Raw genomic sequence first — 25,790 nt, 5'->3', positions numbered from 1 at the left:
TAAGAGGGAGAAAGGAAGTACACGGATCCTGGGATCGACTGTTTCGGATTTCTTTTTGCCAGTAACACAGAACAATTACTCAGCCTTTCAATTCACGGCTTGATTGTTTTTACGCGAGTCCCGTCTCAGGCACTGCCACCACTCCCCAGTAGCAGCGGTGACGGGGTTTGTTATTCCACGACCCGGTGCTGGGCAGGAAGTATGGTCAGTTGTAACTGTTCAGGGATCAGCTCTGGCATGAGACATTTGGAAGCAGTTTGTCGTCATGGCTCGTTGCCATACATTACAGACAATTAAAACTATTTTTGCATTGTGCAGAGTACACGTATGACACAGGGCTGCGCAAGCGGAGCAGTACCTCTGACAGAACAATGCAGGCGACAGGTTTCTGAATGCAAAGCACCCACGCACACGTACGTTTTAGCTTTAACTGCCCAGGCAGCATGTACATATTTAAAATGACATTTCTCATCTACTGATATAGCTGCATTTGTGCCATTCATCACCTAATATTAATGGGAAAATTAGACATAATTTAGTCTAATTATGAGGTGGTCCCTCCCACAGGCAAGGAGCATTGCCTGGATCAGGTCTCCAGGTCTTAAACTGAGCTCTGCGGCCGCAACTCTTAACTTCAAGTGAATTTCACAGAAAGTTCTTTTTTTCTGGATTTACACACACAAACCTGCTACTTACTGACTTGTTTCTGAATAAATAAATAAATAAATCTTTCTTCTGCCATTGGCATTTTCTTAGTACAAGCAGCTCTTCTTACCTTCTGCAGAATTTTCTATTTTATGGCTCCCAGGCTCAGATTCCAACATACAGAAACTTGAAGTAATATCAGAAACATCACCTTGTCCCAGTGCAAAGACGCACTTCAAGAAGGGCCAGTCACACGCTGGCCTATGGCACACTGAGGCACCTCTGTACCTAGCTGTTCCCCTGCACATCTGGTGAGGAATCGGCTGAGATAAAACTGAATCATGGCAATACCGCCTGCCTCCTCCCAGGGAAAGACAGACCAGTATTAAAAAGAAATCTGCACTGTCAGTTGTAGAAACAGATGGGCTCCCTGCTGCAGCACCATTTATCAGAAGGGTGAAAGAGCTCCCGCAGGTTGTGCCCTCTGCTCTCCAGTGCAGCCTTCTCTCAGAAGCTGCTTTTCTTTCCCATCGCTTGCCACCACTTACATCTCAGCGCAGGGAGAGCAGGCAGTCCCAGGCCCTTCCCTGGAGGCCAGCTTCGCTCTAACCTCCTATCAGTTAGTTGCTTTAGCTCAGCCCCACTCTTATGCTTCACAAAGATTTTATCCACCAGCAAATCTCTTGCTAAAGGCTTGCTAATGCAGTGCTGATTGGAGAGATAGCTAATGCCTTGTTGCCAAGTGATTTCTACTTTAATTGCATTTTAAGTCTCTTTTAATTGGTCCTCTAAAAGTCTCATATACTGTAAGCGGAATGAAGTTATACTGTGTGTCTTATTAGCTCTCGCGCAAAGTATGTTCTGCAGAGGATTTTGCTATGCCACTCTGGCCTTTCTGTTCATTACTTTGAAGGAAAAAAGATTAGCCAATGATTTGGATATTACTGTTTAAATAGTGGCTCTGGAATTACAAATCTTTTCCTTCCATTAGAATTTTTTAAAATTCCACATATGAAATACAGTGGATGACACCATCCTAATCTTCACTAATAGTTTCTGACCTTTAGCTGCAGGCATATATTTTCCTGGGTTTTCAGGAATGACCCCCAACATTATGCTTCATAGCAAGCTATTTCATCTCTCCGCACACTCCTAAGTTTAAACTTTCTGCTCTGTCTCGTTGGTATTCACAAAGCCCATATATATTAAGGCCATACTTCCATTGACTTTGCTTTCAATATTAAACAGGCAGTACATGATACCCTCAGTATTGACTCTACTAAGTCCATTAATGACCCTTTTGTGGCTTCACTTTAATTTACGCTTTGAAGGAAAACTGCTGTATTATGAGTCAGGGGTGAGAGAGAATATTGCTTATATTAAAGATCTGTATAAAAAGAATATCATCTCTGACCTACTAAGGCGAAGTTGAACACTCAAAATAATTCCTACTGTAAGGCACATGAAAAATATTATTATGGAATGCCCAGGCTTTCATCTGACAAGAAAGATTTAAGGATTTCATTGTTTATGTACATAAGAGGAAAAGGCCTTTAGTTTTTTGTTGCAGCCAAGCTGCAATAGAGCCGGAGTTGTCCAAAGTCAGAATACATATATCTATCTCGAAATCCATGCAATTATACAGATCTGAAGTGCCGCACAGAGTGTGTTAAAAACATCAACTGTTGAGAGACATCTCGAGTACTTAAACCTTACAGGTCACGTTAAAGACAGAGTTTCAAAACTTCCCGAGCCTTGCCGGTTTAAGTGAAACCCTTAATAATTCAGTATAGCTCTGTATGTGTATATCAGACCCTGTGGTAGAGCTAAGCACATTGTAATGAGATAGGAGCAGATCTGCATTACAGTGAAGGATGACATGGGCTAATGGCTTTGGCTACAGCATAAAGTGTGAGATTTAAATTGACTAAAGTGAAACGCAAGGGTGAGATTTGCTCGAATGCGGTCATCTGAGGCATATTCCTTCAGATTGCCCTAGGGAAGAAACAATTTAGAAAGGACATTCTGGAGTCTGTCAAGGAGACTGCAAGCTCTCCAGCCTGCTCTGAAAGGGCAGCGGCTGGGGATGAACAGGAAAGTCCTGCCTGCCAGGGCTTGGGGCTCACCAGGCTTTACTATTACCAGCTTACAGACAAGCATCTAAAGGAAGAAGTTTGAAGGCTCCTACTACATGCCAAAGAGGTGCTTGAGACACTGAGCAGCTACAATATAAAAGGTAAAAGACTCGCAGGTCAACGATGCATTGAGAAATGCTAAAAGAATTTAAAGGCAGGGGACAGATTCAGAATGTGGTTCAAATCAATAAACTTCTAAGTGTGCAGGCACAGGAGATGCCCTGCAAAAAGCTGATGAGCTGTATAGCTACTACATAAGCTTTTCTAATGTAGGTTTTGCAATAATAAAGGCTTGTTACTTGGGAAATGGCAGTGAACTACAAGAACACTGCAAAAGTTTAAGGAACACTTCAAAAGTTTTATTTTAAAAAACTTCCTCAAATAGCAGTTGGGAAGAAACTATGTACTAACAGTTGCTGGTCCAGTGAAACTGAATTGCGTTGGATGATAGCTATAAAAAAGTGTAATTATTGCACTTTTCCCGTGAGTCTGAACAATTTACTGTACCATCTCTGCCAGCCTAACTTCAGTTATTGACTACATCTTGGAATTGGAAAAAGACAAGCAAACTCATCTGAAAATGAATCTACTGGAAGGACAATATTTTTCTATAAAGATCAAAGGCAGAGAAATACACATATACGTGTGTGTGTATAAATTGCATCTGGTGTACTGTTTCTTTTCATCTGGCCAACACTCCATAATGCAATTATATTTAGATAAAAATGTGAAACATCCCATAACATTTTCCAACTGAGAGTCTGTGCTGTAAATTCTCAAGCAGCAATCCTCTCCCCCACCCAGCCACTCACCCTCAATCTCAGACCAACTGCTAATTTCCATTAATTGAGTCCTACCTCAGTCAGGAAACCAAAGCAAGGCTTTTTTTTTTTTTTTTTTTTTTTTAGGTGATCGAAGCCTGGAGTCTCTCAGTCAAACAACAAGAACCAAGAAGTCTGTTATAGTTATACTGACCCTTTTCCAGCCAGCAACTTCCATAGCCAAAATAAAGCCTGGCAAGATGCAGCTGGGCAAATGTTCACATAATAAGCTAATTTTTTTTTTCCCCATTTGTGAATGCCTTGTAAAAATCTTCAGTTAAAAAACAGATGTGGAAGAAATGTCTCTGCAGCCTGGAAGGAACAAGGCTACTTGTCGTTAAGGGGGCAACACAAGTTTTTTCAGTCTTCTCTGTAATTGCACTACTGACTTGGGCTGGTTTAGAGGAGAAACAGACTTGGATCAACCCGAATAGCAAACAACTTGCCTTCCTAAGCCTGAGCTCAGAGGTCAGTGCTTCTTACAGTGAACAGTGCCAATGAATTGCAGTGGACCAGTGCTTTGCCCTATAAATACTTTAACAGAGGGCTGCACCCTTCTAACACTTCACATAGGAAACTGTTAACTGAATCCCTCCCTATTTATCTGTATTCTGTAGTCATGTCCCTGTGTGAGAACCTGAACACTGAGAAAGAACAAATCTGCTGAACAGAGCTCATGCCTAAACCAAACGCAGGGCTTCATGAATCCCAGGAAGTCCTCATTCCTGTCCTCACACCAGCTAGTTCTGCTCGTCTCTGCTGTGCACAGGGAGACAGAGCAACTTCGCAGCAACGTCCCTTCCAAAGGGTTGTACCAGTCTCATTTCTGTGCAGGATGTGGACATCACGTCTCAACAGATGCCCACAGAAAGGTGACGTAGCAGAGCCTGAGATCCCATTACTTTCACTGCACTCAAGCAGGTGATGCTGTACTCCCAGGAGCATTACTGCAGAGCAGCCACGCTACCTGGCACCCGTGGGAGTCACAGCCACTGCAGGTATCCTTAGTTTATCAGGACACATCTACGTTAGTATGTTAGTACAGACGACGAGCACACTTTTGAGGTGAATCTCCCAATCACCACCGCTTCCCGTGCTTTGGTTTACACTGTGGAGCAGAAAGCCACTGCGCAAACTGGGATCCTCTCAGATGAAACTAAACCTAATGTTCTCCAGCTGTGGGCAAGCACTCGGTGTATGGGAGCAGAGCAGAGCTAATTTGAAATAGACTTCCCTGAAACACCCGCAGCATGGGCTTTGGGTCTTTAGTACCACATGCTTGGCTTTACAGAGCTGCTCCGACGGGGCTGCGTAACTTCCTCACGTAGGCTTGGCCGTGTGGACCCAGGGATGTCAGGAGACCAAAACTACTCAGTGGGAGAGGTGCGAGGCTGTGTCTCTGCAGGGGATTGGGGTGAGGTCCTGCTAACATGGACAGATAACATCAAGTGATGCTTGAAGCTAAATGGTCCAACTTCCCGCTCTTCTCACTGCGTAATCAGAAATTGCACAAAAAACCCTAATATTTGAGCTATTTTCTTGATAGATGCCACCTTTTAAAAGCAGGGAACCAAGTTCTGCAGCTCTTCCATAATAAATACACGATTGCAGTAGGAATTTTTGCTGAATGAAACACTGCAGACTTTACCCCATTAATTTTACAAATGTCTTGTCTTCAAATGCTACAGTAATTAGCTTAACTCCTTCACACTTTAAGATGCTTTAAAGTGTGCTGCAGGAATGTCTTAGATTTTAGGGCAAAGCTAATTTAAACTTCACTAGCAGTATGTTCTCTTGGGATACTGCAGGCAATATTGATTTTTATCTGCAAACTCTCTTCTCTTAACTGTTGCCAAGGTTTTAGATTTTATCATAATGTATTCACAAATATTTATGGAAACTATAACTCAAATATGCATTGGTTAAAATTAAACATTTTACACAAGGTAACATCAGAGCCAGTTTATATAAATAAGAGTTCTTAGCTGGTTCAGCAGGCTTATTTGTCACATTTAGGAAAAACGCCTTTAAATCCTGACAAAGCTGTCTCATAAAGGAAAGCTAAATCTGCGGTTACGGCTTACCTGCCAACACACCTTTTTAGCGTGCGGTAGCTACTGCAGAAGTCACCGTGACTCTCAGAGCACGGCGTTTGCTTGGCCTGGGGTGTGAAGTTAGTACGAAGGTGCATGGGCTGTTCCATAGGACAGCCAACGGTTCATCTGCGGTACAGAGCACAGGAGAGCAGCACGGAGCAGGGCTGAAATCTCACAGACTCAGGGAACCCCGTATCTCTGGATCCTGTACGTTTCTAGGGAATGAAAATTTTCCCATGATTGATCTGCCTATGGGAATACTCTGGACACCAAAATAATGCAGGTAAAATAATACTCATTGAAACTTTTCAGAGAAAATAAGGAAATGCAATATGAGAACTCATCAACTTCTGGATGTTACAGATACGGAACTTGTTCAGTGTAATAAAAGAATCATGGGAAAAGCAGAGGCAGAGGAAACAAAGCAAAGAAGGTACTCAACATTTCCATGGCATATAAACCTAAATTCAATATTCTAAGTGTGAATATTTACTGTTAGCCTTGCAACCTCAAAAATGCCTACAGCATATGCATGCCATTCATGATTTTCTACAGTACTAATTCAGCATGCTGCTCAAGTTGTTGAGAGAAAATTTGTGAGGAGAAAGGGCAACACTGAACAATGGCAAAATTAACCTTGCAGTAACCAAGGCTGGAATCCATCGTGGCTTCAGATAAACACAGATAAATGGATTTATATGTTCTTTGCACCAGAGTTTGTGTTTGACCCAAATTACACTAGTTAAGGGTTTACCCCTGCAAGGACAGTTGCAATGCAGAAAATCTTTAATCTCATACTGCTTCTCTTTTAGCTTGGCCTAACTAATTGTAACTGGCAAACCTTCTCGTTAACCCCCTAACACCATCACTCCTATGTTACTGACTGCTTTTCTGCCCACTTTACAGTTCTTGACAGGGTAAATTAGCCTATACAGAGGGCTGTGTTGTTACAGCTTGGATTTAAGATAATGGTATCACTGAATGGTTGAGGTTGGAAGGGACCTCTGGAAGTCCTCTGGTCCAACCCTCCCTCTCAAACAGGGCCACCTGGAACTGGTTGCCCAGGACCATGCCCATATGCAGGTACTGGACCTTTAGAAGTTATTCAGCCAAGAGGAGGATGAACTCATCCGAGCCTGTTAGAAAGGGAATGGTTATCAGGTAGAGCAGATATGCAGAAAACATGGGTTATAAAAAGAGCACATCTGGTATACACTTGCAATGAACCGTTCCTCATCTACACATCACAGTGACTACAGTTTGTCTACCTTACATTGAAGTCACTTGCATGCATGGACCCAATATAGGCCCTCAGTGACCAACAGAGCCCAATAAGGTGCAGGAACAAAGCTTCAGATTTGTAGCTGTAGACATCCATGGGTGTTGAAAACAGTTTATACTATTTTTTCCAACTGCTTTGGACTGGGTTATTACTCAGTAGAGGTCTTGTGCTGTCACGAATACTAGATAGGTGTGTCTATCACCTTTAAATCCCTCAACTAAGTTTTTAAACCACTTGTTTTCTGGTTATTTTCTTCGCTGGGTTTGTTAAGTTCCTCTGACTCCAAAAGAAATGAACAACTGTATGAGCTAAGCCATTAGCTTAGATTCCCCCCCCCCCAATATACAGTGTATGACTAAGCTGACAGTCCTGCCTTGATCTGTTATGCAGGTCAAATGAAAAGCAGGGAAAGAAAACCCCCTATCATTATTTGAAACACTTATTCCTTTCATATGTTGTTTTCAGTTACATACTGTGTTGCACGACCCTCTATTTTCTAGGCCTTCTTGGATTTTTTTCTCTCTTTCCACCTGGTATGTGATATGACCGCTGTTGGAATTATGCTGCAGCCCACCAGGATTGAGAGCTAGGTACTTCTCATAATGGGAGGTCAAACTAAATGAAAGTCGGAGCCCCACCAGTTCTCACAGCTGAATTCCAACACTGGATATGACATGGCCAAGGGGAAAATATTGGATTTATTTTTATGAGTTAGTCATAACCCTAATGCCCTTAAGAGGTACTGTGAGGAGTGAATCCATTCATAAGGCCAACAAGGTCACTTTTAACTTGTAAAAATAAATCCAATATTTTTCACTATGTCTTATTAGGTTTGTACAATGCAGCAACCACAGTGGTTTGTTTTAAAAACGTCACTTCCCACAACTGCTTATATTGCTTTTTAGCATGATTCTCCTCTCCCCTCTTCCTCTGTTCCTCAGCTCCAGAGGTCTGCATTGTCTCTTCCAACAGCCTTTGTTCGTGCTTTGAGACCCACCGACGAAACACATCCCATTACTGAAAGTACTCTCGAGTTTTATGTTCACACCTTGCTCTAACACAACTTTGTTGTCACAACTCTTTCTTTTCTGCCGTACACGTTTAATGCATCCTTGGCATTTCTTTGCATTGTTTCCACACAGGTTAGCCTTTCCTGACCTGTCTCAGTGTCTACTGCTAATTGAACTGCAATCGGCAGTTCAAACTCTAAGCAGCATATATATGATTTGTTGTTTAGCCTGGCCTGATAAATAGTCTAGTTAGCCTAATTCTAATAACGTCTTGAGCTTTTTCTTCCCATCTCAAGGCTTCAATAGATTTCCGCTCAGAGGAGACTGAAGGGATCCAGAATACTTGTCCCAGTCCATGAAATCTGCCGTTTCAGGCCACGGGAAGTCCTGCAGCCCTCAGAACTGTTTGAAGTTGAACAGCATTTCCCCCACAGAGACCAAGAGAGACATTTCCATTTTCTCTCCTGTAGCCCGTGCCATAATTTATAAATAAGCAGGAAGACGCAGAGGGTGCAGAAAGGCACTGCCTGCGGGCAGGCTGGAACGAGTCTGCCGCAGTCACATAACCAAGACAGGAGGTTTCAAGTGACTGCCAAGACACACGGGAGCGGGAAGATTTGGGATGGCATAGTCACACCTTCTTGTTTGCAAGAGAAGGCAGGGCAGCACTTTGTGCCCAGTGGAGTTGGAACACCTAAGCCTCAGAAAGGTCAGAAGAGTTTACAGGAGTAAAGACAGGAAGTGTTTCAGTGGTGGTAAAAGGCAGAAGGAGATACTCATCCCTTCAAAATACAGGTGGAAGAATACTATTTCAGGGATGACACTAATACTTGCTACCATGAAACTGAAGGAAAGCAGTGGATCAAAGAATGTGGATGGAGCAGAACAGTTTGCTCTCAATATCATTCAAATTTGTTGGCTAGCTTCTGCTTCTGGGCATAAGATTTAGGGGCATTAACAAAAATCTAATTAGAAAATAACATCTCTCATGAATTATTAGCTCTCCTCATATCCGATTGTAATACATTAGAGTCACAAAACCAGAAAAATATACTAAATCAATTAAAAAGGAGATTTTTATGTCAATCACATTCTATTGCTTCCTTTTAAAACAATTAAAAGGAAAAGCTGGTTTATGCCAAGAAGTCTCTCTAGCAAATACTTGCTTTTTCCCTACAGGAGTGTTCAAAAGTTTCTGAAAGCAATGAAAGAAACTTGTATTTTCTCTCCCCTTTAAGACTAAACAAAACTCAAACCAAGCTGTGAAGAGTTCTAGGAATTAAAAGACCTGCCTCTCCTTCATTTTCCCCACATGCCCATCTGTATGTTCCCATTTGCTTAAATGTGACGATCCTGCATTTTTACTGGTGAAGACAGAGCAGAATTTGGCTTTGACTGATCCATAAATCAGATCTCTATACAGCTATAATTTGTTCACCCTTTACCCAAATTCTGAACCGCATTCCGTTGCAGTAATGATTTTCACTCACTTTGTACCAATGTAAGCGATTGCATAGGGTGCAAAGGAAAAGAAGATCTTTGGCTGTGCATCTCGGTGAGAAAAGGCTCTGCACGAGCAAAGCAGCTCTAACCCTTCACACACAGTTCTAAAAATGGCATGGCCACGTCTTTATAATTTCAAAGCTCCAGCTCCCTGTTTGAGTAGCAGCTTCAGATCATATAGTGCAATTTGAAATCTTGGCACTTGGCTTTCAATAATTCCCTGTTAGATTACTGTCTGTGGAAGAGTATATAACACAACTGCTACAAATGCTGGGAGCAAAATCTTCAATAACAACTTAGCGCATATGATAACTTTCCCAATTTCCTGCATCTACACCACCTATCTCTTTACTCTGGTCTGTAGCAGCTTGTTTCTTTATTGAACATCTGCCTTGGGATCCCCTGTCATAAAAAGTAATAAACACATCAATCCAAAAGAAAGAGTATTGCATGGCCCAAAACTACTTAACCAATCAAATTGGCAGCTGGTAGTGTGAAACTAAAGGGATAAAACTCAGAGGTGCTTTTTATACAGAGTATTTCTAATGATATTACACACCTGCTGCCATTTTGCACACCTAGCTGCCTGAGTGCTTCTAATAAGTTAATTATACTTTCTAGCACCAATTATAGATTTCAGCCTTTGTGGAAATACCAAGCAATGGGATTAATTTGTAAATCTGCTATCTCACTGATATTTGACAGCAATTGCTTTGATTCTCCTTCCTACAAAATACAGATGGATTGTCTTGGGAAAAAAGCATTCTTTAACTAAATAATAATAAAAAAGCACAATAAAAATGCCTTGTAGCTTATTATCTACAGACCCCACAACTTGTAACTGTGACTGTAATTATAGTTGTTCTAGTTTCCCCCGCAGGTTTTGCTAAACAAACAAATGAAAAAGATACCCAAAAGGAAAAACAAAAGCAATTTATGCTCTCCAGTTATCATAATATAAATATCCATAGATTACTTGCATAGAGAGTAGATCAGATCTAATCTTTCACTGGAGTTTCTTGCAAATTAGAAATTACATTTACTCCAGGTGTATGTAATTTGCCCAGTTCAGATCCAGCTGTAAATTAGAGCATTTTGCCTTTTGGGAGAAAAAACCCTCACTTTTGAAATGTGTCTTATTGACTGTGTATAAATTACCAGCAGCTGATCCATGCAGCAGATTTGAAGGTAGAACTGCCTATAGGCAACTTACTTTATTGATTGTAGATTGATATTCAGTTGATTTTAAAGCAAAGCAAAACAAAGTAAAGCTGCAATATAATTGCCAACTCTTTGTAGGAATAACAGAAACATTATCTCACATAATACTGTGATTTGACAAGCTATTTGCTCTTCATCCTAGGACTCAGATTAGTATGCCTGGGCACCTTTCTTTTCAATGCTCCCCTTCTGTGAGTTTAGGAAGGTGAAGAGGGGAGGGAGCCTGTGGCCAGAGAGCAGCTGAACTTCCCAACATCTGCACAGCCACGGAGACCACTTGTGTAGCTTCTGGTCTGTACTGATGTGCAGCCCGACGCATGTGTCACTTAGCAAGAAAAAGATCCCCACTTTGGGTTAAAAATTCTGAATGGTTGTTTTGAATATAGTGCGTGCTTTTAAAGCTTTATCAGAGTAAAAAAAACACAGGTAGCTCCCTGAGCCATATGACCCATATATTCTCACTTGCTGTGGTGCTCTGTCTCAGGATTTCATACCTGTGGAGGTTAGCGGATTTCTAATAAGACTGAGTTCTCAAAACAGCCTTTTCCTTACTGGTATTAATAATGACTATTATCTTCTCATGAAATCTGCAGAAACTTACCCTCTCCTTCAATTAAATTTGGTTTAAATAGGTCCTTGGATGATTAGGGTACAAAACTAAGAGACATATGTGTCTGAGTATACAGCACAACTGCAAACATTATACTTCTTTAGGAAAACATATTAAATGATTTATTCTGAACCTCTGCTCAAAAATTTAGAAAATTGAGGTGTGAAGCACCAGCCTGGATCCAGCACCAGCCCAGATCCAGCAACGTACTCACACATTTCCTCAACTGAAACTCATGGAACTTAAATCTAAAAATACACCCAAGTGCTTTGCTGTTTGGGGCTGAAAAGCTTAATACCTAGCCCGATTCTACTCAGTGTCACAGTGACTATTACAAGCAAACACGAGTTAAGAATGTGTGTCCATTGTAGGTAATTCTTGGAAGCTTAAAAAATGTTAGCTTTTACATAGCCAAAGCACTTTAAATAATAACATTACCCTTGATTTGTAAATGTAAAACAGAGAAAACCCTGGTTTTCCCAGGGTTACCAGAACACAGTTTGTTTTGTGAGCAGCAGAACTAATAAAGCCTAATTTCCCATGGATTCAAATTCTTTGTCACCAAAATCCTGCCCCTATCCCCTCACCACAATATCCCTGCTCTCTCCATGTTGTTTAGTGTTTACTCTACCCAGGACACAGACCTTGCTGTGATTGACTGACCAACTGGCTGCTGCAAGGGGACAGCTATGGTCATGTTCTGCTGGTTCTTCCCCAGAAGAGACACTGCTATATATCTATACATCTCCCTTCTTTTGCCACGTTCCAAACTTCACAAAAATTTCTGAACTTTCATCTCTGAGACTTGAATTTTTATTTCATATTTGATTGAAGTTGGTCATAAATTCAAAAGTCAGGAGTAGGACAACTCAGAGAGGAACACATGATGAAGAGGCATTTGTAGAGGTTTCTTCCCATTTAGCAGACAGTTAAAAAGCATCAGAGCAAGCAACAGAACCTGTCTTCCCAAGCCGAGCTTGGTCCACAGGGATACCAAAGCCTTGTTCCTACAGATGGAACAGCCATGCTGAAAAATTTCCATACCTGAATTCAATTCCTCTATTAATCACAGAAAGTGTTAACTTATTTACTCTACCAAAAGCACTACTTTCTGCAAAACACCACAGTAAACTCAGAACTGTGGAGGAAAACTCCCACCTACCTTTCTGCCTTCAAGCATGTCTACCAGCTTCTTCCAGCCTCTTTGAGTTCCTGCCCATCACATTTCTAGCTCACTCCGTTGCCACAGATTCAAGGCTTCCTCCTGGGCAGCTGGGAAAGTAAATGCAGCTTGAGCATATTTACTTACATATCCTGTCACCTCAGACTTACTACAGCTATGGATAACCATGTCCTTCATGTTTCAGGCCCAGAGCAGGGTGACATCTTGTACCATCTTGCAATGAATTGCAATTTTCCCTGCCAAAGGAAGCCATTCCTGTGTATCTGATGCCATTATTTTGATCCCTATATAAGCCCACACTTACAGAATAACCACCTTCATGGCTTATACAAGACAAATTGAGGACACAAGGAGCCCACTAAAGCAAAAAATCTACTACTTCCACTAAAACCACCCCAAATACTCTTACCGCAGATAGCATTAAATGTTATCTGTGGACTATCTACAGAAGAAACTACTAAAGTATGCTCACCAGTGCATTACATTTGTAAAGTGCAGAATACTGATGAACTACTCCTTCCTAGCTGGCACATCTCAGTTTTCCTGTAATAGAAATATTGAAATTACAGTATTTTAGAGGAGAAACTACTGTAACAGCAAAAGATTATACACTGGTGCACAGTTTGTCAGATGGGCCTATGTCTTCTTTCACTGCTGATCAGTTCACTTCTATTCCAGATTCTCAATTTTCAACTTTAAAAAAAGTCCATCCTGCTCCTTAATCTCAATCCTTTTTATGCAGCTGCACAACACAGACCCCAGTAAATACAGAACAATTGAAAGATCTGTTAAGTATTTTATATCAAATACCTAATGAAAATCAGCAGGTAGATAACTGATAATTACACACAGCTGCTTCTATTATTTGGGGCAGTTCATTTTGATGTATGTGGTTTCCTCATTAATGTTTGAGGGGTTTTCTTCTCTTTAATTACATTCTCTCTAAAGCTGCTGGCAAGGCCACTTGCTCGAGAAGAGTGGAACTGCAGTGCAGCACTTCATTTCAGAGTGTGTTATTCAGTGATGGGCAGGCAAAATTACTTCACTGGATGTTTATTTGCCCTCCTAATGGACATGAGGTCTGAAAACCTTTCCCTGTATGGCTTTCCTATACTTAAGTACACGAGTTCCCTGAGCTATTGAGTTTGCCTGCTTTTTAGCGTTGGGCATGGCACAAAGATTTATGTTGCTCTGTGTGACCATACCAATCATCCATCACTATTAGTTACAATAAAATCTTTTCCCTTGTTTTTAAAAGCCCTTTGAATTAGATTCCATTATGAGTTAACATACTGCAGATGGTAAAGTGCTTGTGAACACAGAGAATGCAAACATTCTTCAAAAACACCTTTGTGATCTATCTAGACTTCTAAAGATTGACTTACCTCAACCAAATTTAGCTACCTGAAAGTTAGACAAGCAAGTTACCTTAGCTCTCCCTAGAGTCAATGGGAACAGACAGGCTTCTTCAGAGACAGCTCATCTTAACCTGAAATAAATACCAACAACAGGTGGAATGATTTACTCTCTGGAGCTGCTTCTTGCTTTTCATTCTTTATGGAAACCATCCTAGAATATGGACATAATTGGCAAAAGATCTTTGCTTAGATAAGATGAATGGACAGTTTTCCCAGTGGTTCTAAAATTATGGCAACCTTGTATGTAAAAAAAAGAAACAGATAAAAATATCTGAGGGGAATTAATAAATATCTGATTAACATCTGCACAATTATGCTATTTTAAAACCAAATGTATCATATTCTTCTACTAAAGATGAGGAAATTATACTGACTATAACAAATATTTTTGTCTCTCACAAAGGAAATAGCACAGGCTACCTCTCTTCATCTGCAGAAATTCCTTTAAAGTAGTTACACCTAGGTGAGAAGACAGTACTTAATTTCTATCCAGAATAAGAAACACAAAAGTGTATTTAAACTGTGCTAAATCCTTCCATTGAGGGGTCTAACTGCACATACGCTGCATCTTTTTAACCACTGATCCCATCCTATCACCCATCAGCTTGTACTAAATTTATTTTTGTTCAAGCTGCCACGCTAATGCTACGTGCACACCCAGTACTACCACCATTAAATGCTAGTAATGGGGCAGGCTGCAACAATGGAGATTGCAGTTTTGTTACTAATATACATTTTTAATTGGGATCTCTGTATTTGCCACCTAGTGTTTGAGTTTGCAGAGCTCACTTCTATTCCATTCAGCTGTAAACAGAAAGTCTAGATACTTGCTTCTTGTATGAAAGCTAAACCAGTGTTCTTACAGAATCACTAATTTCCAGGACTTGAGACTTTTAAGTACGATACCAAATACTGCATGCCTTCCAACCGACAAGAGGACACTAATATGATCTGATCAGAGTGTTACTGCAAATCAAACCCCTATCTTTTGATACCTCCCTTGTTCTTGGATTTAGAAAATCTACACAGTGTGGCCATAATCCAGAGTTCCCACATCACAGGTCTAATAGAGCCTTAGTCCCTGCCTGGGCCACTAAGGGCAACTGAAATGCACGTCATAGATTAAATACGCTCATCTCTATAAGAGCGGATCTGTATCTTCTCCCCCTGCCTTTAAAGCAGTTTCAGGTGTCTGTAGCTAAGGAGGGACAGCAGAGGGTATTGGCAGTAGTACAGGTTTGAACGGGGTGCGTTCAGGAACGGCTTGATTCACGCGCGCAAAGGGTACAAGCAGGACGCAGCTCCGCTGGACAGGCACGGCATGGTCCTTGCTGATATGCACTTGCAGGAGCAGAAGGTGTGCAGTCAGCAATACCTTGGCCACTTCTTAGGTAACAGAAACACACTGAAAACAGAGTCTAAAAGGATTTTTTTTTTCCTTTTAAAATAATTGGTTGGCCCCCTCCCACTTCATCTAGAATATGGCCACTGCTCGCTGTAAGCAGGGCAAGAGCATTAGCATTGTGTAAGAATTGACATACATGTGCTTGCATACAGTGTCTTTGTAATATCACATTTTTCTGGATTTACTCAGTTTTACACTTGTGTTCTGCATACCACTCCCATGAAAACATGGCTCTTGGACTGTGGAAAAACCCTCCATTGACTTTGGCACTGGCACACCCACGGTACGTCTCCAGTTTAATTTTGATAGTTTGATCTGTTCTTTATTGTAAAAATCATGCACTGTGACTCCCTATTTATTTATTTTTAAATCAAACACATTAAGTGTATTAATGTTTCATCATCTGCTCTTACTGCCCCATTGCAGGAAGCCCCGCTGCAGTAAATGGTGGGTATTTCAGTGGGACCTTACTCATCCCATATGTCAACAACAGCCCGCTGAGTGGCTCTTGCTACCTGTCTGATTGTGAAGGAGTTAAAATCCTAACTTTTGTATTACCTGGCACTTTAAAGATAAAACCCTTTTATTATAGCATGGCTCAAACCCCTGGCTTGCACCAGCATTGCTCAGCAGCGCATTTGGTTTTCTCTTTACATCATATTTTAGCGAATGTTGTGTTTTATAAGATAAAATGATAAATGGCCTGACTTAAATGACCGGAGGGTATCTACTTTCCTGCTACTCTATTTAAAAGGTTTCTGTGAACATTTTACACACCTTATTGTGTGACTGTGGCTATCTAATAGCAAAGGAAACAATAGCCTCTGATGTCCACAAAGGCAGGGCATACCACACAGGTGCCATGTTTTACAACACCACTATATCTTGTCATTCAGAAGTGCTCCCTGAACAAATTGCCTGTCATATTTAAAGATAAAATCTGACAGTGCCAGAGCTGACAAGTAGTCCTCAACCCTGACATACAACACGGAGCTGAATTTTGCTAGATTCACTGTAGATGGATTTGTCTTTAGAGATTCACAGCAAAGCCAACTGCTGGCAGAGCAGCAAAAATTATTTCAAAACATTGCTAAGTGTCAGACTTCATTAAATGCTTGCTTTAAAAAAAAGGAAAAAAAAAGCTTCTGTGTTAGCTTTAGAAAAGAACTGTACAGAAACGTTTTTACATATCTTACTTCTCTGTAATATAATGATGTACAGTGTTTCTAAATAATAAAAAATACTGCAGCACATTTCCGGAAATGCATTTTCATTGCTGCTCAACATTGGGATATATTTACACTACAGGAGCTTGTATTCTTTTATCTTTTACCCCGTGAGGCTCCGAAAGGTACGTACAGTAAATAAGAACTAAGAAGGAATGACATAGCCATTGCGGTAATTAGCACACACTGCTCAGATGGTTACTGGAGAGAGTCGGAGGGTTTGCCTTGGGTAAGTAAGCACTACTCCTTCACTACTGTTTACCCCAGCAATACTCAAGGGAGCAGAAGATTAAGGTTATAGAACTATTAAACACAAGTGGCAGCGGCAATGGCAGACTGGCAGAGGCATGCTAGAGATGTGTTAAAATCCCAGCCTGTAACTGTTTTCAAATCAGCCCCTTTTTGTTCTCTTTTGGGGTTCTGCAGGGGTAAGGAGCCACATGCACATTGATCTGCTTCTGCAGGTCTTTGTAACGGTTTTATGCCCACATTAGATCACTGTACATTTACCTGCCTCCTCAGCCGCAGAATGCAAACTTCCGCATGTGTAACTGGACAGATTCTTCTCTTCCTGTTCTTTAGCCATTCATAAGGAGCTACCTGTTTGCTCTCAAAGAAGAAAAAAAAGCCCTAAAATTATCTAAAGCTAAACATGCCACGTTGTGTCAAATCATTTTGCAAAGGCATCATTGATGTCAAGATGTCGTCTCATACCCATTTGTAAGGTAAGGGGAACATGCCAGCAACAAGGCCCTGAGCACTGCTGCCCGGCCTCTCTGCTCCTGCCACACCTGTTAATAGATCTAATAATAGATCTAATAATAGATCTAATAATATCAGCTCAACCGGGGGGATGCCGACATACCTGGAGTCCGTAGGTATTACACAGGGTATGTTTAGGGCCAAGTCAGGCTGCGGGACGTGAGTGGAGGAGAGTGGCAAGTCTAACCAGCCATCTGAAAAGACAGCTGCTGCGGTAAGCACACATACACACATAGCACGCAGCTGAGTTGTGTTTCTTCAGGGAGAAGGACTCTCACCACATAGCAGAGGCCAGCAGTGAGTGCAAGCATGTATGAAAAGCAGGGGAGAGGCAAAGAGGGTAAGAGGGAGGACTGTGCCGTCTCCCGCACCGGATGACAGCAGGAAGGTGGGAGTAACAGGCCCGCAGCCACGTTTTTGAAGGGGCTGCGGTGCCACTGTGCAACTTGATCTCCTGACGAACTACTGCTAACGCAGGAGTCTGGGCCAGGAGTATTACTCAAGTGTCCTGGGCATCCAAAATGGATGGCTGATGTCAGTTAAGCTAGGAGCGATGATTGGAGAGCCTACCGTTACATCTTGCATGGAAAACCGGCATGTGCAGAAGGCTGTGGAATTACAAAATTGAGAATCAAGTGGTCAGAGACAGGCAAGGTCTCAGCTACTGCCCACATCTCCAATTTATATTTCAGCCACTGACCTGCCATGGAAATCAGGCTTTGAATTCAAGCACGATGAGTGAAAATTCCAGGAGGCCTTGGACTGTCTGGGAATCAGTAACCCCAGAGGGGCGAGCAAACCAACCCTGCTTTTGTTCAGAGATACGCGAGCTCAGTGGTGGCTCCAGTGCTCTCTAGCTGGCGGGTTCTCCCTTCCCTGCCACTGAGGGCTACTGCCCAGCAATGGCGCTGGCGAGTCGTGAGGCAGGTTTGCTGCTACCGTGTGCATGGTCCCTGCACAGCACAGGGGGAAATAGTACCTATGAAGGGACAGAGTCACAAAGCTCAGGTGGAGATGGAGCCCGCTGTCTCCCTTGTAACCACCTGGGCCGGGGCCTACCCCGGCCCCCCCGCTGAGACTTAGGCCATGGGATGTGCTAGGCCCCAGCCAAGGACTGCTCAGGTCTGAATCCTAGCTGCAGCCCTAACTTGACTTTGGCAGCCCTGTCTGAATGCCCCTTTTACTGTACGTCTTGGCTGCCTCCCCAAACTGTAACTCCAGGGGTGGTTCTCATGTTTTTCACTTGCCAGATAAAAATATCTGTTGCCATCACCAGCTGCACTTAGCACAAGAAGAAAATAACCCAGACTTTACCAGGGTGACGTACGCAGGGACACTTCTCACTGTCTCCAACAGAAGAGCCACTTACGTGTGCTTCATTTTTTCTCTCACGAAACTTTTCCATTCTATGGACCTATCTACTACTAGTCACCATGCTAAAAAAGCTCCCCGAGTACTCCATCATCCTGTTTCCTACAAAGCTTGACTTTGTCTTAGATATAGTGTTAGTAAAAGCTGTAATTGTCATTCTCCCGGGCTGCATCAAATCTTATTTAAGGATGGATCTCCTTTCAAATTCTCTTAGAGACACTTTACCCGAGAGAGAACCAATCCATTATTGGAAGAAGATGTTCTGACCCCATTAGCTGGGCAGATGTGTGTTTGAACTACAGACCTCTGAGCATCCTCAATCCAAGATGAGCTAGCTCAGGCTACTGTGTCTAGAAGGAACGCATCCTCAGAGATCCCTCGCGTGCCACTCTGTACCACACAGTCAAGTGCCAAATGCACATTGCAAGAGGCAGCCGATAGATCAGTATGCCCAAGAGGTGATTGAAGTGAGTGAACATCAGGGTATGCAGATAAATAAAAAATGCTGAGAAATGTTGCTTTGGACACACACTTTGTTTAAAAATCATCATTGGAAAGAAATTCTGCATGATTTATATTTCCTATATTGGCATGTACTAAAAATTACTGTGTAATACAGAATTTTTTTTAAAAGACTGCTCTGTTCCCAGCTTGCTTCATGCATGTTTGATTCTGCCCCTCTGAGAATAACGGAACCTGCATAATACAAGTGTTTGTAACCTTTAAAAGTGGAAATGTCATAACTTAGTCTTAGTTAGTTAATTGTGGCCCTGACTCTAATGAAAGTGCTGTTGTCCAACAAGCTTTGCACTACATTGATTTTTCTTCTATCAGCTGGGAGTTCTGGTAAAAGAACAATAGATCTAATAATATCAGCAGAGCAAAGAAAGTAAGGAACAGTGAGCTCTTCAAAATAAGTAGGTCAAGCCACAATCAATTTCCAGATTTGAAATTATGTTTTTAAACTGTATGTTTAATACAGGACCTTGTTCTATGTCTATCAAGTCAAAGCTTGTATGGTTTCAAGTTCCTCAACGATTGCTTTATCAGGTAGCCCAGAGTCAGGCCCCAGAGATTAAGCAATAAAAGAGAAACAACAATAACTTAACAGTTTCTGCAGCTAGTTGAACCCAGCAACAGCTCCTTAAACAGCTTTTACATTCCTACGGTTTGAAATGCCATAAAGCCACAAGATACATTGAAAAGCTATGAATTTGCTAAGTAGGATTTCACTTCCTCTTGTTATTAGAGGTCATTAAATTTATTAGATGCTAGTAAAATCCTTGTAAACAGAAAATATGAAGGCTTATAAAAGAGTGCTCTTTATTTTCACCCTAATAATTAAAATACAACTAGGAGTAGGATAATAATAGAAGCCTAATTTATGAAGTGCAGTTAGTTCCAAAATCTTAGTGATAGTTATGCAATAAGTTTCACACAAACCTCTTGACATGAAATATAATTGTGCAAAGAGGATATCGTGTAGATTAGACGAAAACTTGCATGTATGCTATCTTTAGTAGAAAAGACCATGATTCAGTTACAAACTCTAAAATCGTACTCTTCTCTCACTGAAAAAACAAGCATCCAGAGTGATAAAAACTTCCTCTACTACTTTTTACCTATTTGCAAAGTCAATGTGGTTCCTCTATTTTGAGATGGTAGTTCTTTAATTTGAATGATCTCAGAATAAAAACCCTAGCACTTTAGAAAATGTTTAGTAAAAACATTTCCAGTTACGACTGTATTTCTGCAGAATAAAGACACTGGCTGGCAGATAAATTGCACACCTGCAACTTCAGCAATATAACTTGAGACCTTTTAGTTCAGAAACAAAGTCTTATCACTGAAGGGAAAGGAGAATATCTTTTACCTATAGAAGGGCATATAACCTTTGTGAAACTCTTGTGTGGTGATAACTGTATGTAGCAGGGTACTAGAGTCTTTATGATGAACGGACAACTACAAGTCCCTCTCCTCAAAGAGAGTTTAGGTTCTTATGACAGACTTTCTATAGAAAGGATGGAATTAGGGTAAAATTCAAAATTCAAAAAGCAATGCATCCTGACTAGTCTCGACCTCATTTCATACAAGCTTCTCTTGAGTGCAGAGACTGGAAGAGTGCCTTTATCCACCCCAGAAGATGCCTACTCTTGAGTGAAGAGGAGTGAAGTCTCCTTGTGCTTGTATCCCTCCAGAAAAGTGCCCCTGATAATTAGATTTTTTTTTTTTTTTTGAAAGATCACTACTGCCATGTGTTTTACCCATTTTTATGAAACATTAAGGAACAGGAAAATCTAGGGAATCTTTAGCTCTGACAGAACCAGAAAAAAACCAACAGCTTAAGGTACTCTAGATCCCAGGGATGTTAATTTTGGTCTTTCTAGATACATGTAATATATGTTACAGTGACTTGTAAGAAATGTTTCAGAGTAATACTGGTTTCGCAAATGACTCTCCATCCCATTGCCTGACTTTTGGTTAAATCAATTAAACTTTTTCTAAAGCCAAGGAAAGAATGTTCTAGGCTAAGAAATCAAATTTCCTACCTCTTAGATGCCTTGCTGACTCTAAGCTGGAGTATCTATGAATAATGTTCTCTGTCAACTCTTTCTGGCTTGGAGACCTCATTCCACCCTGGCAGCGAGTGACCTGGCCTCTGTTATTCACGCTTTCGTCACCTCTTGGCTAGAATCTAGTAATGCAGAATAACTTGGGCACACAGCCTTTGGCATTAAGGAAACTCCAAGTAATACAGAACACTGCAGTGCATCTCAGCAACATGGGCATGTGCACATCAAATCGTTCTGCTGTGCTCTACAATGGCACCCTTCAGAGTATCAAAGGAAATTTGCAGTATTGGTCCTTGCCTTGCTCTGTGACCTGAATCTGGGGTAGCTTGGACTTTAGGCTATCCACAGCCCTGGAACGCAGATAACTGATGATAACTATTCCTTTGACACAATAGAGCCCACCACAAAATCTGCTGCGAGTTGGAGATAAAACTGTGAAATGAAATTCCCTAGAAACAACAGGCATCACAAACCTCACCACCTTTAACTCTATGTGCAAGCCATTTCTTTGATATTGCCTTGTTTAACATGACTGCCTATATTTTAAATTGCAAGCTTTACTGCAACAAACATAGAACAAACAGTTTATACACTCAAACAGGTTGATGCAGTGCTGGTAGGCACTGGGTTCCTACTACTCACATAATGAGAGTTTGTGTCAAACATGGAGGGTTCCACAGCCAGAAGAGTACCTTCTAAACCTAATAGTAGAGCCATAAATTTGTGCTGAAGGAAACAGAATTACAGGGGGTAGAATTCAGTCATGTCTGTTTACAGTATGAGTCTTACCAAAGAAACCGGAATTAATCTGTCTTCTTTACTAGAATATTTGCAATTTAATCAGAATTTAATTCCATTAATTTCAAGAAAAACACCAATTTCCCCATCATCTCTTTTATCTATTTACCATTATTAAATTAGCAGCATAAGCAGCCTAACTTGGACTTGCAATACAGTTCAGGTAGAGAGAGATGTTCCACTGAAGAGGAGATTCAGAGCACCTTTGAGTGTGCTCCTTTGAAGAAGCTTACCTCTTGCTATTCAGCATATAGGAAGCTTACAGAAATTAAGTTTCTCATGTAGGCACCTGAAGTTAGATGGTGTGAAAAATACACTCCCCTTCTTCCATGTGCTGCAACAACCAGGTATTGAAGACCAGACCTAACACCTTCCAGAGGACAAATGACAGACAAACAGATTCTTTAAGAGGTTTATTTTATAAATGTCAGTAAATTAGCAAATATATAACACAAATTTAAATATCACCATATATCTCACAGTGTTATATAAACAGTCCTTAACAAAAATTACATGTAGCAGTACCAAATAAGCAAGGAACAAAAATATCCTAATAAATTGGTTTGAAAATAAATGTACTTGAGAGAATGTTACCTGATCCGTAGCTTTTAAGTTTTCTCACTTTAAAGTCATGTCAGCCTAACAAAGAACACAACTTGTTAATAACATTACTATTAATACTGAGACAAAAGGGAAAGAAAGGGCATCGGTGGATAGAAGACAAATAATAGCAATGAAAGAATTGTGGAATGCTTTGATAATGTTTGGGTAATAAATTATTAGGATGTTCATCAAAATAACTGGGAAAATAGTGCTCTCGGTAAAGTACTACCAGACTACCAAATAGGTACCAGACAAAAGTGCTAACAGGTGCATAAGCAGCATTTCAGTTTGTTCCAGCAATGCATCTTCACCTTGATAAATAGCACCCAAACACCCACAGGGTGTTTTCTTAAGAGTTTCCTCGTACAACAGTTATACCACCCCTGTGGGGCTGTCCAGTGAACATATTTAAAATACAGCTATAAAAGTGTATATTGTATTATATGTATACTGCATATCTGTATCTTCTCCATAGAATAATTTAATACTTCCAACAAAATTTACCTTTCTCATCGAGAGCTCAGGGACTTGGAATGTAACTGAAAGATTCACTGGAAAGTTTAATCAAGCATTAGGCGGCCTGAAAGATCTTTATTACATGGGATGTAATATTGCATGTTATGCAGTTAAATAATATGCTAAATACGACACGAGGAGGACAGATTCAAGCTCCACTTTCAGATATATCTTTGGAGAACAAAGTTCTATGAGAGCATCTTTAATCTGTAAACTGAGTTGATTAACGGGAAGTAATCGAGACATGCCAGCGATGGAGGGTTATGTATGCTCGGTTCCAGTGTCTGCAGTCAGTACGCAACTGCACTTTTGACCTCTACCTCAGTTTCTCTGTGTAAAATATCCTTAGATTCTAAGATAAAAAAGCCACTTTAAAACATTCTTACAATTAGACGTTCAATTTTTCAGTGCAGCTTTTGAGCAAAGGACCTTGGAAAATTTCTTCCCATTCTCGTTATACCTTGATGGATACAATGAAATAGGAAAAAAATGGAGGAAAAGCTTCTGAGAATATACAGGTGATTTCACTGCATTCATTTTTTCCTTTTTTTTTACGCAGACATTTATCTTCCACAAGAAACCAAGCTTCTCAGGACATGCTGGACAGCAAAAAGCCCTAGTCATACATGCTTAGTTTCAAAGTTATGTTACTACTCAGAGAGAGAAATAAATGTATACTGTATTAAAAACAATCATCACAGCGCTTTAAATGATTGGATAGTTTAGCTTTGAATGCAATTCAACCTAATAGAGGCTTTAATGGCTTTTGACAGATTGTTCCACTGATCAAGGGACATGCATGAAAATAACTGCCTACCAAGCCCTGATTTGATTTTAAGAAAAGAAAACTGAAGGTTAATGGTAAACAGAAGTTGATTGTTCACATTTTCACTGAAATAACTCTATCTGACCTGTTCTTAGAAGCAGTGAAATAAAGGATAATGGGAATCCTATACACCTGACTTTTTACTTTAGCCTCTAATCAAGGGGACTAATCAGACCAAGATGTGTTGGCATGAAAGCAAGTATTTGACGATACGAAGGGGGAGGAGAACAACTTTTGTGACCAAATTCTGATTCATCATGGACAAGCACTGTAAAACCAGGGGAGTATTAGAGGATGTGAACCATAGCATAGTGCATCCTTTTCTATCATGTGAATTATGAATGCTATCTCCAAAGCAACAAGAAGATAAACCATAGTTTTCATGTCATGTGTGAAGTGCTCACACCCAAACATCAGCATTTTAATGTGATAATTTTATCAGTTATTTGTGGGCTTTTATTTGACATGTTATTCAGCCAATTCTGCAGCCTTACTAAGCTCAGTCTTTTTGCAATTGTATAAATTATCTTCTCTTGTTCAGTGAATGCCCCCAGGCTAAGGTGAAGAGGACAGATGAATGTAAATTGAGATGCAAGCCCAGCCACGCTGAAGGTGATGAGTCTCAGTTTGGATTGAAAAGAGAACAGTGGTTCTCTTTAGGATTGCCTTTGCCCTTACAGGTGGGGTGAGGCAACAGCCAGAATCGGGAAGGTTGGGAGTCCTCAGAAGCATTGAATGTTGGCGTTTTTGCCGGAGTCTGTCATCATTACCCAACAGCTCCCACCTTCTAATGCTAGCTTAGCGTAGGGCTGAGCTTTTCACTCTGCTGTGGGGAGTGCAGTGGTTGTCTGTCTTCAGATGAGGAACCTCACTGTGAACAGCATTCTGTTTGTTTGTCCGACCCTTCCCCACAGCAGCTCACTGTCCCAGTGGGATAGTTCAGAAGATGAGCTGCAGCAACTTCAATCTCAAACGGGAAACAGATGTTGAGTGGAGATACTCAGTCCCTGAAGGTGCAGTAGGACAGAGGTGGAGGCTGAAGCTGGGGATCAGGGTTTCTCATGCTTGTTGCCACAGTGGAACAACCCCTCTTCCCAACTCTGTAGCCTTGGTGCAAGAAGATAGTGGTCAGCTCCTAGCAAAAAGCTGAGGACCAGCTGTCGGGGGCATGAGGGGGGTTAAGGAGCCAACATTAACTTTGCACCAGGTGGTAACAATTAAGGGAGAGATCCTGACCTGCACTGTACGAGTTACTGCTCAATGACTCCCATATGAGTTAAGTTAATAAAGTTGTGGCCTTGAGAAAGCACATCCCTTGCATCTCACGTGCATCTCATCTCATCTCATCTCTCCTCTCCTCTCCTCCCCTCCTCTCATCCCAGCTTAGAGATCAGCTCCTGGGCTAGTTTAATCTCTGTTGTATCAGCCCAAATTCCACTGCGTGACGCAGAAACTGCACTGCAATAATGGAGAAAAGAGCAATACTCACTCTTAACACGCTACAATATTTTAGCCACCTTTCGTGATGGATTTTGGTATTCTTTTAATTTCTTTTTTTCATGTTGTTATGGCAGTGGAATCCCTGAGTCCATCCCACAGCATTAAGAAGTCCAGCATGATTTTAAAGTACATCTTGCATAATTACCCATGAAACTAAAACTATAACTGGATGATAAACAAGCAAATCATTTGGGTATTTATTAATGTTGCATGTTACGCATCCTGGGCAGTTTCCAGTCGGTGATTACTCATGACATTCTTATTTACACTTTAGATAATCAGAGTC

The 25,790-nt window shown here is 41.0% G+C and overlaps 1 long non-coding RNA gene across 1 annotated transcript in view; it reads right to left on the bottom strand.

Moving 5' to 3' along the window:
• Positions 1-17,589, bottom strand: part of LOC142603689 (uncharacterized) — a 90,114-nt gene extending 72,525 nt beyond the window's left edge. Inside the window, exon 1 of the long non-coding RNA XR_012837585.1 lies at positions 17,421-17,589. This is a non-coding gene — a long non-coding RNA (uncharacterized LOC142603689). The remainder of the gene's footprint in view (positions 1-17,420) is intronic.
• Positions 17,590-25,790: the final 8,201 nt, after the last annotated feature.

The sequence above is a fragment of the Balearica regulorum genome, chromosome 13, assembly GCF_011004875.1.
Source record: "Balearica regulorum gibbericeps isolate bBalReg1 chromosome 13, bBalReg1.pri, whole genome shotgun sequence".
In the NCBI taxonomy this organism is placed as follows: domain Eukaryota; kingdom Metazoa; phylum Chordata; class Aves; order Gruiformes; family Gruidae; genus Balearica; species Balearica regulorum.
This window is presented reverse-complemented; position numbering and strand designations above follow the sequence as displayed.